The sequence below is a fragment of the Carex rostrata genome, chromosome 24 (assembly GCF_964058835.1).
Source record: "Carex rostrata chromosome 24, lpCarRost1.2, whole genome shotgun sequence".
In the NCBI taxonomy this organism is placed as follows: Eukaryota; Viridiplantae; Streptophyta; class Magnoliopsida; order Poales; family Cyperaceae; genus Carex; species Carex rostrata.
In genome coordinates, this window is record NC_135941.1 from 1,055,566 (window position 1) to 1,074,058 (window position 18,493).

An 18,493-nucleotide genomic window follows, 5' to 3' on the forward strand; every position below is an offset into this window, starting at 1 on the left:
AAGTAAACATCTCCATAATGTATGCACGTAGGTATCTATTATTTATTTTAATTATAATATATTTTAGAAGAAAACTTGAATTTTTTTAAAATAAATAAGATAAATTTTACATACCTGGTCTGGATGACTACTTGAAGACGAATATTCATTGAATCTGACCCTCAACTTCTGTAAGCTAATGTACTGGGCGAGATATGAACCCTATCACCTTTCTTCTTCTCTTTCTAGAGCTGCTCGTGAGGTATCCCCAGTAACTCTAAGCACAGAGGCCTGAAATCCGGCAAGCCCTCATTAGCATTCTCCTCTGCCATCTGGGATAGCTAATACAATCCCATCACACACAATGTTCGTTCATATGCCGGCTGGTACTTTTGCCACATGCGGTTGTGACGTACTGTAACCGCATCTAAACCCTGTATTAAATAATAAATTAATATAAGATCATTCAAATATTCATAGAAAAAGTGATAATTTTATTAGTAATATTAATTTACCCCAGTGGCAGCCTCTTGAATACGGTGCTCCGCATTCGGGTACCACAAATAGTCGCTCACCCAGTCAGTGACGTACCAGATACCCAGAATATCTGTCAACATTGTATCCACATACTGGGACATATCGTATGGAGTGGGTATAGGGTTTGTACCTCTACTGGAAGAAGGTACATCATTACTGGAAGAAGGTACATCATTACTGGAAGAAGGTACATCAATACTAGAAGACAGTACATCCCTACTAGAAGACGGTCTATCTCTCTTAGATGCCATGCTGTATTTTATAAAAAAAAATCTATTAGGATTTGCAATTAATTTTGGTAAAATTAACCTAGTTACAATTTGGGTATTGGTCTAATTGAATTTAGGTGCTAAAATACAATAAATTTTGGTAAAATAACTCTAATTACTATTTGGTAATGGTCTAATTTAATTTAGGTGCTAACAAACAATTAATTTTGGTTAAATAGCCCTAATTATAGTTTGGTATTTGTCTAATTTAATTTAAGTGCTAACAATCAATTAATTTTGGTTAAATAACCCTAATTACAGTTTGGTATTAATTTTAGTGCTCAAACAATTTTGGTATATAAAATCCTAATTATAATTTGATATTTATCTAATTTAATTTTGGTTCTAAATCTAAAACTACATCTACACCCTAAACCCTAATCCTAATCCTAAATCCTAATTATATTCCTAAATCTACACCTAATTACTACTCTAAATTAAAAATTGAAACTAGAAAAAAAAAAACTTACCTGAGTTCGAAGGGATTGAAATAAATCTCGAATGAGTGATAAAAATGGGACTTGCAACCTTTATATAAGGTAATTTTGGGGTCCACATCCCCTAGGTAAATGGCCGCTTCTCCTAGATGTGATCGTGGCAAAAACTTAGTTTTCCAAAAAAAAGGGTTTTTTGGTTTATTTTTTATGGAGAAATGGTATATTTAATAATTTTGGATTTGGCTATAACAATTAGTATACTACATAACATGAGATTTAAAAATGATCAACCTATGAAAGAATGAATTGTGATAACAACTCAGTTAGGCACATTGCATCTAATCCGGTGTTGAACAGAATTCATTGCAAGTTGATTGTCACTTTATACCAAAAAAAGTACAAATCAAAGGAGATTGAAACACCATATATATATCTTCACCAAAGTCTTGGATACCTCAAGTTTTCAAAATATTGTGCACAAGTTGGACTCTATAGAACTATACGATTCCAACTTGAGGGAGAGTGCTGAAAATAAAAATAACATACATGTTGGAGATACACTTTTTGGAGATGCATAACAGGTCATTGAGAAACTTCTAGAATGCACCAAATTCTCAGTTCCTATTTCTTCATATATTCTTTTTATTTTCTTTCTTTTACAACTCAAGCTTAATTAGGACATATATCTTTTGTAATTAAATCTTTCCTTCATTCAACTCCAATGGTTATATGCCTGGAACTTGTATATATAGAATAGTATTAGGGCATTGTAAATTATGAATCAATAATCAATAAATTATAGAAATTCTTTTCATAAAAAATCTTCCCATCCTCATAACATTTAATAGCTTGCCCGAGCTCAACCGCACCCACAAAATGACCAACCACTTGGCAGTTATGCAGGAGCAGGTTAACAAGTTGAGGGACGAGGTGGCCAAACGTCAAAGTGATGATGCGAAATTCGAGGTACGTGTAATACTTTATGAGGGCTACTCAGGAAGTGCCTTTGCTGATCAGGTCTCTCCATATAACTTGTGGACCGCAGGCTATGCCTTGGATGACTTGATCTGCAAGGTATTCAGAAGGATGTGCACATTGAGCCTTCCTCCACAAGCTCCAATTGGAGATGCAGTTGGTGTTGGTATGGGTAGAGGTGTGGCTGTGGAACCTGTTGCTGCACCAGCAGTACTAACAGTACCGGTTATCGCACAAGGGGGATCTTTTACTCAGGCAATTCGCAGCTGTGACACCTGTGAGTATTCTGTGGAAGAGATGAGTGATTTTGGGAATAGCAGCAATGGCACTGAAGATGACCATGTTGATGAGTGATTTCTAATTTCTATGGTGGAAAAGAGTATTATGATGTGTTTCTCGTTGGTTCAATGTGTTTTGGGATCTGGTTTGGATGTCTTTCATGGTTTCTGTTATAGTCTTTTAAATTTAAAAGTTGTTTTTGAATTTCTTTTTAATTTCAATAGGTAGATCTGGTTTGGAAGACAATAATTGGAGTTTGTCTTTCCAAAGCATTTCCAAGATAGTGGAGGATCTGTCTTACAAAGTCTCTTGAGTTTATGTAAACCCATCTTATATTTAGGAGGGTTGATTAAGTTTTAGATTGTTGTATCCATGTCAATTTTCTAAGAGTTTATAGTTTTATGTTTTAGATTGTTATATTTTCTATCTTATTTTCTTTTTCTTTTTCTTTTTTTTCTTTTGCTTAAAAGGTCCAGTAGACCCAGCATCTTTTTTATAGTGAGAATCGAACTTGTATCTTTCTGGAGAGAGATGTTTGCGCCACTGTACTAAGTCCGCAGTTCTTATTTTCTATCTATTTTGTTTCATCAACTTTTCCAACAAAATCAGTATATCTTTCTTTTGTTTTGTTTTTTTTTTAAAACCTTCGCAGAGCTGCGAAGTTGTATCTTTCTTTTGTTGGCACTTTGATCTAGCTGGCAATTGTAAGTACTTAATACTGAGGCACTAAATTAAAAAAAAAAAAAAGCGAACCAAGATTCAAAATACTGGTGGGCTACATCTCAAATATATAATTGGTATGCTAAATTTTTTGTAGAGAAAAACATTAAAATTTGAGGCTCTATTTCCTCTAGGAAAAGGAAAAAATTGAAAAATTAAAGATAATATGAGCAGCATTTTTGAATAAAATATAATTACAAAAAAAAAATGTTACATGCATCATGATATATAGGTTCCAAAATGGCAAAACTGCAACTACATATTATTGTAAATTTCCTTTGTTACAATCAATAATTTCGACAGAAGTCGAGGACCGATTTTCAAGATCTAAAAAACAATATACAATAGCATCAAACATTACTTGAAACTTGAAAGACACCTTTCAGCACTCGTATCAAACTTCACAATACTGCGGAAACTATTTATTGTAAGTGTAACAATGGACATTTACAATAATATCTAGTTACAGTTTTTCCATTTTGGAACCTATAGCATCATGCATGCAACAATTATTTGACTTATATTTTATTCAAAAATGGAGCTCATATTATTTTATTTTATTTTATTTGTTTTTTTCCTTTTCGCAAAAGATAGATCCTAATTTTTCATATCTCTTTCGCTACACAAAAATTTAGCATATCAAGTATTTAAGATGCAATCCACCAGCACTTGAATCTCGGGTTAACTTTTTCTTAATTTACTGTCTCAGTATTAAATACTTGCAATCTGTTTTGATAATGCCAGCAGATTTTGTTGGGAAAAAAATATAATGAAACAGATGCGGATATAGAATAAAAAAAACTCACATTCATAGAATAAAGACTCAACAAAACGAATCCAACAATCTAACACTTAAAAATATCAACCTTCCTAAATATAGGAAGTTGACATCGATACAACAATTGAAAATTTAAAACTATCAACCCTCCTAAATATAGGATGGATTGACATAAACTAAAGAGACTAATCAGTAACAATATTCTCCACTGTCTTCAAAATGGTTTTCAAAGACAAATGCTAACCGTCTTTCAAACCAGATCTACCCATATTGAAATAAAAGAAAATATTCAAAACAAATTTTAAATTTAAAAGAACAGCAGAAACTATGAAACACATCCAAACCAAACCCAGAAACACCTCAAACCAACAAGAAACACATCACCAATCTCTTTGCCACCATAGAAATCACAAATCACTCATCAAAACACGTACAGTCGTCTTCCAAGCCACCAGTACAACTCCTAAAATCACCCACCTCTTCCAAAAATTCCCCGCCCTCATCACAGCGAATTACCCGAGTAGAAGGTCCTGTTTCACCAATAGCCTGTGCTGTTGGTGCTGCGGGTTCCCCAGCAGCTGGTTTAGCAACAGGTCCCACAGCCACACCTCCAATCGGAGCTTGTAGAGGAAGGCTCATTGTGCAGATTTTTCCGTATACCTTGGAGGTCAAGTCATTCAAGGCATAGTCTGCAGCCCACAAGTCATATACAAAGATCTCATCAAAGTCACTTCCCAAGAAGCCCTCGTTAAGTATTGCATGTACCTCGAGCTTGGCATCGTCATTTTGACATGTGGCCACCTTGTCCCTCAACGTGACAACCCGTTCCTGCATAAATGCCAAGTGGTTGGTCATTTTGAGGGTGCGCTCGACCTCGGGTCGGCTATTAAATGTTCTAAGGATGTGTCTCGCATCCTCTGGTTGCGGCCATACTTGTGGAGCGGCTTCTTCGGGGCTAAAAATTATTCCACACATATCCACTCCGCATAAACACTCCAAGTTCCTGGACCTTCTTTAATATGCTGCGGCGCCTTTTCCGTAAGGTCCTGCGCCTTATAGCATCATTTGAAATATATTGTAGCTTGATCTTATTTCTAGCCATTATTGCCTTTTGTTTTTCTTTCTTTGTCAATTATTTTCTCAGAAACTAGGCGTTTAGAGAAAGGTGTGAGTTTCTAGGAGAGGATAGTGACCTATTTTTAGAGAAAAAAAAGTAGGGTATCGGGGAAAAAAACTGGAAAAATTGGAAGAAAAGACTTATATTCAAAACAGCATAATCTTAATCCTAAAACTTAACCGACACGGTTTTGGTCTCTTCCTGAAAACCTTGTTCCAACTTAATTATATTATGGATATGTACAATGCACGTAATAATGGAAAGAGTATGATACATAATTGCGCGGCAATATGAATATTAATTAATGTTGTTTGTAAACAAGCATATCTACCTCATAAATCACCAAATCTTCCAACAAAATTTTGTTTCGTTAATCTTTTTTATTGGTTGTTATTTTTTATTGATTATCAACACACATAGTTGTCGTGAGTTTTATGTAATAGTGTGGAATTTACTCAAGATCCAGACTAGAGGAAATACACCGATATAATACCATGATATCATATTTTTAAATACTCACAAGATTTTCAAAGCAATTTTTATTTTACAATGAATTGTCATAAATTAAATTATACACCAGTATGAATCTAGGACTTTTGACACATCAAATGTGTAGTCGACATGCAAATACGGCCATTCTTCGAGCATCATATAGTATCGTGAGAACCGTACTTAATTCAGTTTATTAAGACAAATCTATCTATGTAAAAGACGTATGTTTGAAACATAATTACTATGTTCACCAAGTATTAACGCAAGCCACAACTCTTTTGTTAACTCAACAAAAGAATCATTGTAAAAAGTACGTGTAGATAGTTGAATTCGTAATGATTTTTTTGGTCATTTTTCCTAGTTATGCAAGGCACATATATGATTCATGTATAATATTTAAATCTTCTGTAATTTGTTGCCTTTGATTGTAATATTTAGAGAAACCATTGAATCAGTGTCTATCATTAGGATGGAAGTACTGAGATATGGTAAATTGGTAATATATTAACTAAGCAATTAACAACAAAAAAGAAAATTTAGGACAATGCATGTGGCTTGTCTTCTGCTAATCTGCTTCAAGTCATTTATTGGCAGTTCATCCAAATTCGGGAAGCACTAAATCTTTTTGTGTATCTGTCGTTGAAAATATTGTTTTGAACAAATTCGAAGCCAGTAGCTTATACTGATATCTAGATCAGACTTGAAATCTAATTATATATATATGGACCCAAAATAATTAGTGATTAATCTGCAGAAATTAACTTTTCATTTTAGCATTCTTTTTGTTTTTTTGCCTGAATCTCCATTGCATGCATGCAAGTATGACAAAAATGAGTCAGAAATGAGAGCTTTCAAATCGCGCGATCATCGAGAAACAGAAACTTTTTTTATTCTGCCTGCCCTGGTGTGAGTCGATCGTGAATATTGGCATTCTTTAAGAAAGAATATTGAAATGTCAAAACGTGTAGTACCGGTTTGAACGAAATTTCCTAACTTGGATTGTACTAAACTCATTTAGTAGTACATGACAACAGAACTAAAAGGTACATTTTGCAAATTTTATTAACAGCTGTCATATATACTTCCGTAAGAATGAATTTGATAAATTGTTTTGGTGCTTCATTAATTATCAAGTCATGACTTTGATCTTGTTGAAGGAAATATCTAATTTCATGCTTTTAATGCCAAGATACAATACGTTGTTCCTAGTGAATGTGAAAGTACAATTCATTGTACATTACAGAATTAGACAGTTATACTTTTAATAACGATGAATTTGGTTCAGGTATATGAACTGATCGCTGATCCGAACAATTTCAATATCAAAAGGTAGTTTGGATAGCATCCAAACTTAAAATAGTATTACAATTTATAGATTAGTAATTTTCGGGTGTATCCAAGCATACCAACTTAAGTTATAAAAAAAATGCAAAACGAATCAAAATTTATTTTTCGCTGCACTATACGTATGAAACATGAAGTTATATTGTTGTCTATAGTTATCAAACAATGATTTTAAATTATACAGTGATTTTTGGAAAACCATATTCTACTCTATTTGCTGATCAATATCCATTGATATTTGTTGCACAATTCAATCACCATCTGTAGTAGTAATTCATCAATCCCCATTTGTGTTGAGTTTGCTTTTAGTAACTCTGCTTCAGAACAATTTGTTTTTTTTGTGAAGGCCATAAATTACATCTATTCTATTGCAATTCCATTTCTGAAGTTGTCACAAATAGCATACTTAAGACTTTAAATTTGTTCCCTAGTTATATATTATAATTAATGTTTCAATCCCTTGCTAAATATAATGTACGCTCTGCACTGGATTATCCTTGCCAATATTCAGCTTAGTTCTACAAAGAAAAAACTATAACCAACAAAAGAAAAACTCATTGTTATAAAATAAAGAAAACTAAAGAAATATCATAAAGAAAACTCATATACGACGTAGTGGTCAATACTCAATATGAACTTGCTAAACTCAGATCCTCAAGCCCAAGTTGGTCTTTCAATATCCGGTCTCGGCTCTTTAAGCATCCAAGGCTCAGTACACTTTAAAAGAAGACAAATATTATTAATTTGACAACCCAAGTCATGACCATTGGCGGATCCACATAGGTCCAGGGGTAGGCACTTGCCTACCCCTGGATTTGAAAAAAAATTTAGACCTAGTACGTTTTTACTCTTGTGCCTAACCCTGGCTCAGATACTGTGCCTAACCCTAGCCCAGATAAAATTATAACAAGGCCCACTCCGCTTAATTGAATTAAAAGATAAATAGCAGGCTTTGATCTGACTGCTCCGCTGCCTAATTCTTATTAAATAAAATACTACTTTGAATCTTTGATTGATTCGCTGGCCCAATAAATAAAATACTGCTCTGCTGCTTTGAGGCTTTTATTGACTCACTTGCAACAAAATAAAAAAAGTCACTTAATTCTCATTGGCTGCTAGGAGAGGTGAGCAAAACCAAAAAAAAAAAAACCAAAGACCATTGCGTCTTTGGAGCCAGAGAGCAAACGAAAAAAAAAGACCATTGAGAAAAAAAAAAAAGAAAGGTAATTGGGCAACAGTATACCAGTTTCCTGTTTGCCACTATTTTACTGCAACAGAAAAGAGATTAAACTAGCAAAATAAAAACTGCTTAGAAATTAACCCCTATTTTGTTTAGCCTAAGGTGATTTAAAATTGGATTGGATTGATTAAAGCATCTACTCAGTTCTGAAGAAGCGCTCATCCAGCGATCTTCCATTTCTATCTCTTGCAAGAAGAAATCAGTTCGCATACCCGATTAGTTAATGGGTTTGAACCCGATTAAATAATTTGAATCCGATTAGTGCCCTACCCTGACAGAAATCCTGGATCCGCCCCTGGTCATGACAACATACATTTTCCTTTTATCTCCCTCTCTTCATGTAGTAAGGAATAGAATGAAATGAAAACTCCTATTCTAAATATCATCTCATGAGTCAACTGAATTAACTGAAATGAAAACTCCTATTACATTACTCTCAGGCAGTAGTGAGTGAAGATACAGTGAAGGTAATTGCATTTACTGCTAAATGTGTTTCGGCGAAATATTCCCCCGCGCGTGGAATCTGAACACACTTTGTCACCTCCTTTGCTAACTCAGTAATATAATCATCTACATCCACACAAAATAACAAATGTTCACAAATCTAGTACCAAACGAAACCAAAGGAGCAAGAGCAACATAGCATCATATACTGGGATCAATTTTATAAACCATAAATAGAAAAACAATTTTTAGGGAACCAGCATGATTGTTTTTTTTTTTTGAAAAACCACAAAGACCGAGTGGAGCATTCGGTCTCCACTTTTTTTTTTCTCCAGACCGAATGCTCCACTCGGTCTCACCATTTTTTTCAATTTTTCACAGATTCGGCCACATAAGATCCGAATAATCCTTTTATGTATATGTATAGAGAGTGACTTGAAATTTTAAAATCCAAAAAGTCGATCCGAGCCGTTCATCTTGTTTTCCATATTAATATGTGCTTGGAGACCAAATTTTACATTTTTCTGAAATTTTTTACTATTTATTAAGTCACTTTGAAAATTGTTGATCCAACGGTGGCTTAACAAAACAGTAAAATTAGCAGCCACCGTTGGATCAACAATTTTCAAAGTGGCTTAATAAATAGTAAAAAAAATCAGAAAAATGTAAAATTTGATCTCCAAGCACATATTAATATAAAAAACAAGATGAACGGTTCGGATCGACTTTTTGGATTTTGAAATTTCAAGTCACTCTCTATACATATACATAAAACATATGCCACACCGTTTGCCGCACGGAAAAGTTGAAAAAAGTTGAAAAAAGAGTGAGACCGAGTGGAGCATTCGGTCTGGAGAAAAAAAAAAGTGGAGACCGAATGCTCCACTCGGTCTTTGTGGTTTTTCAAAAAAAAAAAACAATCGTGCTGGTTCCCTAAAAATTGTTTTTCTATTTATGGTTTATAAAAAAATTTCCATATACTGCTGTGATGATAGCGGGAATTAATGCTCAGGATATATATATAGATTGCAGGACCAACCACGTGACAAACTTTAAGACGTTATTTATTTGCATGATATTAATTTTTGTATTGTATGTAATGTTAAATAGAGGACAACACATTATTTGTATTGAGGTTTTCATCCAACAAGTATACTTTTGTATTATACAATTAATATATCTCACATTTTATTCAACAATACTAACAAAAATATATCATTCGAATTGATAAATCAATGTTTTTTTCGATGTTCTCTTGCACATCAAAATGTATCCATTTAGTATTGAATTATTATAATTATATCTTGTGTTATTGACGTTGAATCCTGCTTCCAAAAGCAAATTAGGTACTTGATGACTACCTCAAAAATATATAATTGAATTATCCCCAGCCTTCAATAAAAAATAGTATATAATTGAATTGAAACGGTTGAATTTAAACCAGCCGTTTTATCTATGTATATCCTAAGAGACGATGTATCCAAATCTCATCTAATTAAAGCTGGAGAATAAATGATGGCTAAAAATATATAATTGTTTCCCATAATAGTACATGTGTTGTGCATGAATCAGAATTCAGGACTCAGTACATCACTAGAACCAAATTCATCGTTATTAGAAGTATGCTAGCTGTCTAATTCTCTAATGTACAATCAATTGTATTTTTTTTTAAATTCACTAAGAACAATGAATGTATTTTGGCATTTACTCAGTATATCTCTCTATATACACACACACACACATATATGAGAACTGTTAATTAAATTTCCAAAATGAACTTTTAAGTTTTAATTAGTTCTGTTGCTAGGTAATACTAAACCAGTAGAGTCACTCTAGGTTGGGACATTTCGTTCAAACCGTGTTAGTTTCATTTAAGTACTACAAATTTTGATATTTTAATATTCTTTCATGAAGAAGGCCAATATTCTCAACTCACACCATTGCAGAAAAAATTGACAAGGTTTTCATTTTCAATAATCGTGCGATTTGTAATATTAGAGCTCTCATTTCTTACTTAAATTTGTCATACTTATGCTCGTGATTCTGGCAAAAAAAAAAAAAAAAAAAAAAAGAGCGAAAATTGATTTCTGCTATTTAATCACCAACTATTTTGGGTGTATTGGTTTTCACGTCCTATCTAGATATCAGAATACATCGAATCTGTTCAAAACAATATTTCCAACCGATACACTAATTAAAAAAGATTTAGTGCATCCCTAGTTAATTTGGATGAAATAGGAATAAATGAATTGAAGCGCCAGCACAAATTGACATGCCACATGCATTATTCAAAGCATCAGTACTTCCCCTAGTTATACACGCTGATTCAATCTGGTTTCTCTAACTATTACAATCAAAGGTAATAAATTACAGAAGATTGAAATATTATACATTATCGAAATCGAATCACATATGCCTTGCATATTTAGGAAATGACTGAAATTCATTACCTATGCAATCATCTACGTACACTCTATAAAATGTTTTTTGTTGAGTTAACAAAAGAGTTGAGGCTTGTGTAAATACACAGTCAACATAGCAAGTTCCGACTGTTTTGACAGCCACTGTCAAACACCTCTCAAAAAAACATAGCAAGTTCCGAACGTATAGCATCGTGCAATCTAATGAATCAATTGTACATTCTCACAATAATTTTAACAGTTCAATGAAACAAATAATTACGAGCCTATTTGCTATATATATACGTTAAATCTCGCTTTCAATTGACTTAATTACTATATGATGATCTGAAGAATTAATGACAATATTTGCAAGTCGACTATACATTTTTTTTTTTTTCTTAAGGTCGAGTATGCGTTTGAAGTGTCCGAAGTCCTAAATTCATACCGGTTTCTGAAATTAACATTCTTTCGACAATCTTATGACTATATATTTTTAATAACATCATGTTATTAGTGTATTCATCTAGTTTTGATGTTGAGTAAAATCCACATTACGACGTAAAAACCAAGATAACTATGCGTGTGCGCATTATCAAAGAATAATGAGATAAATTGTAGATAAATATGTTAAAAATAATGCTAAACCAACCAATAAAAATGTTAACGAAAAAAAAAATTGTCTAAACATTTAATGATTCACGGAGTAGATAGATATAAGGATCACTGGAGGTATGAGATGGGATCTTATGTGGCGATAGCAATGCCAGGTCAAAAAAAAGCTCCATCGATCTAGCTGATCGGTGGAGAAAATGTTTTTTTCCCTACACCGATCCCAGGGATCGGTGGAGTCGTCTTTTACAACATCCGCCTCAACAGTGCTTGTTTTGTTAAAAAATTTAAAAATATATTTAAAAATAAAATCGCACCTCACTTTAGTCGGTCCGAATTTTTATTCCAACTAGCCACTTGGCCGGTCCGGTATTTTTTTTTAATAGTTGATAGATTAACATTTTCATTAGTTTTAATTAGTGTTAATTAGTTCTCAATAAGTGTTAATTAGATATCAATTAGTTGTAATTAGTGTTAATTAGTTTAAATTATTTTATTTAGTATAATTTTACATAATTTGCTTAATTTAGCATAATTTAGCACAATTTAGCATATTTTAGCACAATTTAGCATATTTTAGCACAATTTAGCATAATTTAGCATAATTTAGTATATTTTAGTATAATTAGCATATTTTAGTATATTTTACCATAATTTAGCATATTTTAGTATAATTAGCCTAATTTAGCATAATTTAGTATATTTTAGCATAGTTTAGTATAATTATGCTGAATTATGCTAAATTATACTAATATATACTAAATTATGCTAAATTAGACTAATTATACTAAATTATGCTAAAATATGCTAATTATACTAAAATATACTAAATTATGCTAAAATATACTAAATTAGGCTAAATTAGGCTAATTATACTAAAATATGCTAAATTATGCTAATTATAATAAATATACTAAATTATGCTAAATTATGCTAAATTATACTAAGATATGCTAAATTATGCTAAATTACGCTAATTATACTAAAATATGCTAAATTATGCTAAATTATGCTAATTATACTAAAATTCGGAATTAGGCTAATTATGCTAAAATATGCTAATTATACTAAAATATATTAAATTATGCTTAAATATACTAAATTATGCTTAAATATACTAAATTATGCTAAATTATATTAAATTAGGCTAATTATACTAAAATATGCTAAATTATGCTCATTATATTAAAATATACTAAATTATATGCTAATTAAAACTAATCAAAATGTAAATCTATCAACTATTTCAAAAAAAAAAAAGGGACTAGCCAAAAAATGACTGGTTGGAATAAAAATTCGGACCGACTATTTTTTGGCAAGTCTGGACATTTTTAAAAATACTCAATTAAGGTGGTTATATTTTATATTTTTTATTAAATGTTGGATATTAAAAAAAAATTGGGAATTATACGATCCGGGAATGTTGACAACAAAAATAACATACATAATGTTGGAGATACACTTTCTGGATATGCCTATCACGCCATTGAGAAACTTCCAGAATGCACCAAATTCTCTGTTCCTATTTCTTCTCATATCTTTTGTAATTAAATCTTTCCTTTATTCAATTCCAACGGCTATAGGCCTGGAACTTGTATAAATAGAATAGTATTAGGTCATTCTATATCACGAATCAATAAATTGTAGAGATTTTTTTCATAAAAAAATCTTCACATCCTCATAACATATAATAGCATCACTTATCAATACGGTCATCTTCAATTAATGCCATCACTGCTACTTCCAAACTCAAACATCTCTTCCACAAAAAAACTCACCTCCGTCACCGCTGCAAATTGCTTGAGTAGAAGGTCCTGCTTTTGCAATAGTCGGTGATGTTAGTGCTTCAGGTGCAACAGCAACTGGTGCAGCAACGGGTCCCACAAACCACTCCTCTACCAATACCAGCACCAACCACAACTTCGATTGGAGCTTGTGGAAGAAGACTCACTGCGCACTTCCTCTCGAATACCTTGGAGATTAAGTCATCCAAGGCATAGCCTGCAGCCCACAAATTATCTGTAGAGACCTCAGCAAAGTCACTTCCACAGTATTCCTCATTAACTATTACACGTACCTCAAGCTTGAGGTCATCACTTTCACGTACAGCCACCTTGTTCCTCAACTTGCCAACCCGCTTCTGCATAAATGCCAAGTGGTTGGTCATTTTCCAGGACCGGGTTGACAAGTTGATGGACAAGCTGGTCGAACGTGAAAGGGACGACGCGAAACTTGAGGTACGTGTAATACTTTACGAGGGCTACTCGGGAAATGACTTTTCTGAGATCTCTAAATATAACTTGTGGGTTGCAGGCTATGCCTTGGATGACTTAAATCTCCAAGGTATTTAGGAGGCTATGCCTTGGAAGACTTAATCTCGCTTTTTTTTTTTTTTTTTTGGTTATATTTGTTCTCACGTTCTTTAATTCAAGTTTTCAAGTAAGTAAAAACCATCAAGTCGTGCTCTGATTTTGTACTAAGTAAAATGCAGCTAATCATCAAGACCTTGTACTACAGCTTGCTCTGACTACACTACTGCAACTACCCCCACATATAAACCATGCACCATCAACATCCTTGAGAGTTCATGCAGGATTTGTTTGGGTGCCAATGAATAGCAAGGTTAGTTAAGTTACTTACGACTATTCTATGTTTGGATGAAAAAGTAGCTAGCAATTCTTAATATTGAGTTAGTTCGAGTTAGTGTGCTATTTCACTAACCCAACATTTTGTTGGATTAGCGACTATTCTAAATTTAGATTAACACGCTATTATTACTAACCTTAGTCTCAAACGGAAAAACATACATGCTGATAACATATATACCCAGAACCCGTTTACTTTGAGTTTGGAACAAAACTGGAACCTATAAAAACAAAGCAACCAAGACTGAACATCACAGTAAACACACTTATTACAAAACAGACAGCAATCTAGGATGTGGCAAATTCATATTTTGATATGAGTTTGACCTTAGATATTTTTTTTTAATATTAATATCATACATATCACAAAATATTAGTTAGAAAATGTCATCCGCTATTTTTCCACTATCTGCTATGAAAAACACTTGTAGCTATGTTTCTATATGATTCTATGAACTACGATGTAATTAAGGAATGCAACTATTAGATGAACTTTCACCAAAAAAAAAAAATTGCAGAAGCAGATTAGGGTTGTTTACAGAAAAGAGAATTAAAAAAAAAAAACACTGCGCACGCAAAAAGCTTGAAAGGCAAAGTCTTAAACCACACTAAATCCTTGTTGAACCACATTATTTGATCCCTAAGACCCAAAATTAAACACAAATTTTGTAAAATTAAGTAAACGTTAATTCACAAGCTAACTCATACACGTGCTCAAAGATTCAAATTATGAAATCAAACATGATTTAATTTCATAAATTGTTTCATTAAGAAGACATCCAAACAGAAACAAAATTGATTAGTCTCACAAATTAGATTTGTTGCATACTTGTACACATACAAGTTAATCATGGAATTAATTGCATATTAATTCCATTAGCACACCATACTAAACAAATTCAGGGTTGTTGACAGCCTTTTTTTTTTTTAAAAAAAAAAAATTGCTGCGCACACAAAAAATCTTGAAAAGCAAGTCCTACAATTACAAAAACATAACAGCTCGAGTGTTTCTTGTTATAATCATTTCATCATCTCTGATCAAAAGAACTTATCCTGCCCTAAACCACACTAAAACCAGCTACCAAAATCTTGCTAAAAAACGAAAGGAAGTAATCATTCACAATTAGAATAAGCATGAATTGTAAAAGGTTTCCATTGAGAAATGCCAGAATTCAAAACTAAAGTAAAATTCAAAAAACCAAGTAATTTCACAGCGGTAGTTCGACTGAAACAAAAAACAGCACAAAAGCAACATTTAAAGACCAAGGATTTTATTCAGCTTCTACCAAAACAAAGCAAAATAATGGCAGAATTTTTTTTTTCATAACAGAAGTAGTGAATATATCAGTCAACCCACAAAAAATGAGCAGATTAAATCTTTTTTTCTATTTTGCAAATCCTGTTGTGACTCACATTCGAACTGAAAAGGTCTTTCCTCGAATCTATACAGACTCAGCTTTGAATGCCATATCACTCAGTTCAATTATAAAAGCTAATTATTAGATTCTAGATGCCTTCCATTCGTACCATCAGAGCAAAGATATCGACAGAGCTGTTTAGTCTTCATGCAGCGCACCAGTCATTTTTTTCACTCTCTATTGGTTGTGCGCTGCATGGAGTAAAATTAGCTCTGTCAATAGTTTTTACAACCAACGGTATCATGACCAAACCTCATAGCAGAATAAAAGACTAAATATTTTTTTAAACTATCACTAATAATGACAGCATCAACAGTTTCAAAAGAGAAGAGAGGATGCACTCTATATAGTTTAATTTTCTATGATTAGTGCTCCTCGTCATGGCCTCTCTTCTGGCATACCTTGCTCCCCTGAGAGCGAGGCATGGATTTGGTGAAGTTGAGCGATAGGTCTGCATAGAGGTCAACCACGCGAGAAATGTTGGTGTTGAGTTCGCGAATTAGAACCACATTGCGGGTGAGATTGTCAGGTTCTTGCGACTGGTGGTTCTGGTCTATTTCATTTATCAGCAATCGGTTCTGGTCCAGGATTCCTTGCACCTGAACAAAGCACTTTTCAAGACTCTGAGCTGCTGCTTTGTTCGTTTCCACCTCTGGAGATGTGTTGGTCTCATAGTTCTCTCCCTCCATGTAGTGATCTTCTAGGTGAGGTCAATTTTGTAATTTCCTGCATAGCAGCATAGTAGTTTGTAGTGAAGAACTGGATTTTATTAAGATTTTCACATAGTATAAAATTGATCTTGCTGACTATACGTATGAAAGAAACTTAATATTTTCTAGGTTAAAAACTACATTTGACAAGTCACTATACTTAATGGCAGGTAGCAAAAGCTGATATTCAAAAGTTAGTGTTGCATGCCATATATTTGTGAAAAAATAAAATTAATTATTCCAAATGGACATATAGTAACTCTATCTTTGAACTCCAAAAATGAAAGCAATGGATAAGACAGAATAAGCTACATAAGTTAAAGAGGAACTCCAAAACTTTACCAGTAATATAGAAGTTTCAAGTTATTAGTGATTTTCCTCAGAAGTTTACCAGTAATATAATTAGTAACTCCAACTCAACAATGTTTTCACTCGTTTTTGGTTTTAGTTGGTGTGCCCTAATGAATGCCTCATACCAGTGCAGTCAGATAGACAAAATGCGATCAAGTGCAAAAGTTTGTGAAAAATAGCATATATGCCTTTTTCTGTCGTGATGCTCTTCAACGTGCACAAGTGATTGACTCATTTAATTGCAGCTATGGTACCATCCTTCATCAAATATATTCCTTTTTTACCAGAAGATTGGTCTATCCTAAATAGCTCAACCAAGAAATTCATTTGAAACGGTATAAGAAGAATCAAATTCACTTCAACTTAAACCTCCTCTATTTAGAAAATTCATTTGACCTATAAAACCAAATGTAAAGATTATGTCTATCCAAAAACATTTGATGGGAACTATTCACTGTGCAATAAAAAGAATCTGACAACTACTGAAATTGGCTGCCTTTAGATATTTGAATTTCTTTTCATGACAAAAAAAAAAAAAAAAAATTCTTGTAAACTAGTACAACACTGACAAAACCTCATGTGATTCAAACTTATACTATGACAAAGTATTATTAAATTGTCTTTCACCTACTTCCAAAAAAAAAGGTAAGACAAAATATTAAGTTTCTGAATGTCTCCAATGCAATGCAAGTAAATGAAAAATAAGAGTTAGAATTAGCACAATAAGTATCGAATCCACCTTAAATTCAAAGTTCCATTATATTAGAAAATTTATATTGCCCAATATAGCCAAAGGTAAAATTGTTTCAATCAGAAATTTAATATATAAATTGGCACAACAATTTACCTTGGAAAATTGAATTTATGAAGGAAATTAACACAAAACTTGTATATAAATGACGGAACCTAGGTTCCTTTTTTTTCTTTTTCTTTAATTTTTCAGTATACATGGAACAAATCAATTGTTATCAGTTTTCCAAGAACCAAAGAACTCAAAATAAACTAATATAGACATAATACAACTTAACTTTTCAGAAGTTACGAGTATATAAATGTTGATTTCTTTAACAATTAGCTAAACAAAATCCTAACAAATTTGAAATTCCCACTCGATTTCTCAGTGGTTCATGCATCTACACCTGTGATTAACTAATCGTTTACCATAGCTTAGTTAACCATGGTTAATGTAAATCATAGTTAAGAGATTTTCAGATTGTCTCATATATACATAACCTTGTATTCACTTGGTACCCAGAATGAATGAATAAGAATCAATTTCAATTTCATGTATATAAATGTCAAATGCTTCAACAATTAGCTAAACAAAATCCTAACAAATTTGAAATTCCCACTCGATTTCTCAGTGCTTCATGTATCTACACCTCTGATTAACTAATCCTTTACCATAGCTTAGTTAACTATGGTTAATGTAAATCATAGTTAAGAGATTTTCAGATTGTCTTATATATACATAAACCTTGTATTCACTTGATACACAGCATGAATGAATAAGAATCATTTCAAATCAATTTCTTCTTCCTTAAAACTTAGATATAAGAATATAAATGTCGATTTCTTTAACAATTAGCTAAACAAAGTCCTAACAAATTTGAAATTCCCACTTGATTCTATCAAAAGTGGCAAATGAGATAATGATCGGCATTAAACTTGAAACCAAATTACGAGCAATTCAAAGAAAGATGTTGAGGTTTGAAGCATACCTCGGAATTGGGAACGATTGATTGGA

General features: G+C 32.6%; 1 pseudogene; it reads right to left on the bottom strand.

Annotated features, from left to right (window-relative positions):
• Positions 1-15,335: 15,335 nt before the first annotated feature.
• LOC144576006 (protein ELF4-LIKE 3 pseudogene) lies at positions 15,336-16,374 on the bottom strand (annotated as a pseudogene).
• Positions 16,375-18,493: the final 2,119 nt, after the last annotated feature.